General features: G+C 43.4%; 1 pseudogene; it reads right to left on the reverse strand.

Annotated features, from left to right (window-relative positions):
* Positions 1 to 211: 211 nt before the first annotated feature.
* LOC142046629 (uncharacterized) lies at positions 212 to 1495 on the reverse strand (annotated as a pseudogene).
* Positions 1496 to 3083: the final 1588 nt, after the last annotated feature.

The following is a 3083-nucleotide window of genomic DNA, read 5'->3' on the forward strand; positions in this document are numbered from 1 at the left end:
CCTCCTTCTCAGTCACCGAATAGGTGACTTCCTGGGAGAACAATTTTTTGCTAAGATAAAGGACAGGATGTTTCTCTCCCCACACTGCTTGGGACAGTATGGCTCCAAGACCAACTTCAGATGCATCCATATGCAAAATAAAAGACTTCAAGAAGGCTTCAGAAACAAAACAGGTTCCTGGGTCAGTCATTCTTTTAGTATGCACTAGCCTTCATTTTCCTAGTTTGCTTATGAGAATGTAAGGTGGGACTGTGACAAAAGCCTTACTGAAAAGGCTACTGCTTCTGCTTCTGCCTCCATCCAGGAGGCCAGTAACTCTGCCAAAGAAGGAAATCAAATTGGTTTGGCATGATTTGTTCATGATAAATCCATGAAGGCTATTCCTTATAACCATATTATCCTCCAAGTGCTTACCAATTGATTGTTTAATAATTTGGTCCAGTGCCTTTCCAGGTATTGACTATAGGCTGACTGGTCTATAATTCCCCAGGTCCTGTTTGTTCCCCCTTTTAAAGATAGATACTGTATTAGCCTTGTCCAGTCTCCTGGGACCTCATCTGTCCTCCAGGAGCTCTCAGGCTAATTTCTAACAGTCCCGAGATTGCTTTACCTAGTTCCTTAAGTATCCTAGGATGAATGTCATCAGGCCCTGCTGACTGGAATACACGTAACTTATCTAAATACTCTTTAGCCTGTTCTTTCCCTCTCTTGTCTTCATTCCTTCCCCCACATTGTTAATATTAATTATATTGCATATTGGGTCACCACTAACCTTTTTTGTGAAGGCTGAAGCAAAATAGGCATTACAAACTTCAGCATTTTTCATGTCATCCATTATTAGCTAAGTAGAGGACCTACACTTTCCTTCATCTTTCTCTTGCTCCTAATGTATTTACAGAATCTCTTTGCATTAGCTTTTGTATTCCTTGATAGATGTAACTCATTTTGTGCTTTAGCCTTTCAGATTTTGTCCTTACATGGTTGTTCTATTCTTTTGTATCCCTCCTTAGCAATTTATCCATGTTTCCAGTTTTTTTTGGATTCCTTTCTGATTTTCAGGTCATCAGTATGGCTCCATTAAAAGTTCTGCAGTTTCTTATCTTTCCTTCACACTGGGATAGTTTGCGGTTGCGCCTTTCACATTGTGTCTTTGTAAAACAGCTCTCCTGAACTGCTTTTCCCGTACATTTTCTTCCCATGGGATCTTACCTACCAGTTCTCTGAGTTTGTTAAAATCTGCTTTTTTGAAGTCCATAGGCTTTATTCTGCTGCTCTTTGTCCTTCCTTACTTTAGAATCATGAAATCTACCATTTCATGATCACTTTCACCTGAATTGCCTTCACTCTTCAGATTTGCAACCAATTCCTCCATATTAGTCAGACTCAGGTCTGCCCTCCTGGCTATTTCCTCCACCTTCTGAAACATGAATCTCTCCCCAATCCATTCCAAGAACTTGTTGAACATTTTGTGTTTTGCCATATTATTTTCCAACATTATCTGAGAAGTTAGTTTCCCCTTACTGCCATGTCTTGTGTTTTGGATATTTCTGTTATTTGTTCTAGAAATGCCTCATCCACCTCTTCTTTCTGATTTGGTGATCTATAGCAGACTCCTACCATGACATTGCCCCTTTTCCTCCTTTTATCCTCACCTAGAGATTTTCAACTTGTCTGCACCTCACTTCCTTCTGCACCTCGGAACCAGTGTATATATACTCTGGACATGGCATTGTTGTAACACTCACTCTCAGCCTCTCAGTGATAGTAGCCATATGAATTGTTCAGTTAAAATTAACTCAGTCATCTGGGCCACACATGGTTCCTTGGGGTGGAGCCACCGCCAGCAATGATCTTTCCTGGAGCAGTTGCTCTCACAGGTTCCAAGTGATACAGAGTATTCTGTCCTGAATCTAGGAGCTTGTCAAGTCCTAAAAATTGCATGTAGCAGCCAATGTCTATAGGTATGTAACACAGGGGTCTATCTCTCCCTTTCAGAAAAGTGTCTAGTGAAAAGCCAAGGTCACTCCATGGTTTTGTTCTGCTTTGGGAAGCAATAGTTCCCCAGGGCTCCAAGGACTGCTGTGAAGCTTGAGGCAGTGGCGAGATTCAAAAAGGTGCAGCTCTCTCTGCCTTGTTCCTCGGTAAGTTTAAATAGTTTAACTTTCTTGATGCTGTTGTCTTCCTGCATGGCCTGGTCTATCTACAGATCATCGTCCTCCCACTGCATCCATTGCTGGGCTAGGTTTTTGTCTGCAAATCCAGGGCTCCAAGGGGTGGGATGGGGCAAAGAGGAAGGCTGTGGCTTTTACTTGCTTGTAGTCCTGTTCTCAGTCTAGCTTGTGTGTCTGCCCCCTTCAAATATGGCACCAGTATGAGAGCCAGTGCTTGAGGAGCCACTGAGCAGTTAGTGCTACCCTCTCAAAGGTGGTCAAAAATGCCTCTGGGTTGTCATCTGGTCCCATTTGGGTTAAATTCCCCACAATCTGTGTGAGAGTTAGTTGGGGGAAGCGGGCCCTGATGAGATCCCCTGAAGGAGTAAGGCTGGCATTAACTGTTGAATCAGGTCCTTTTGAATCAGGGTTACCATCTCCCTCAACAGCTGTTGTTGCTGTGACATTTGTACCAGCTACTGGATAGTCCATTACTGCAGCAGCTGCTGTTGGAACTATTGCTTTTGATTAGCCTGCTGTTGCTGCATCTCGGCCAACCGCTTACACCAGTGCTCTGGCTCTATCTCATTTAGAGCCCCTGGTCTTCCATTCTCTGTATGAATTTTTGTTTCTTTTTTGTTTGCCGTTTGTTTGTTTGTTTGTTTGTTTAAATCACCCTGGTGTCAAGCGTGGAGGTTAGCGCTCACTTTCTCCACCATTGTGTGATAGGCTAGGCTTCTCTCTGGGGTCACACTCAGGCAGTTTTGGAGTTTCTTCTCCCTTTCCCTTTTCCTGCTGGGGATCATTAGCCCAGCCTTTCTGTGTCCTCAGTTGTGTGGTTCTCCTGCTTAAGGGGTGAAGTTCAATCTAGGAATTTCCTTATAAAGGTTTAGTTTGTCCTTGTGGGCAGCAGAGGCTTGTCAGCTGCTTCCC

Source organism: Chelonoidis abingdonii, chromosome 3, assembly GCF_003597395.2.
Source record: "Chelonoidis abingdonii isolate Lonesome George chromosome 3, CheloAbing_2.0, whole genome shotgun sequence".
Lineage (NCBI taxonomy): Eukaryota > Metazoa > Chordata > Testudines > Testudinidae > Chelonoidis > Chelonoidis abingdonii.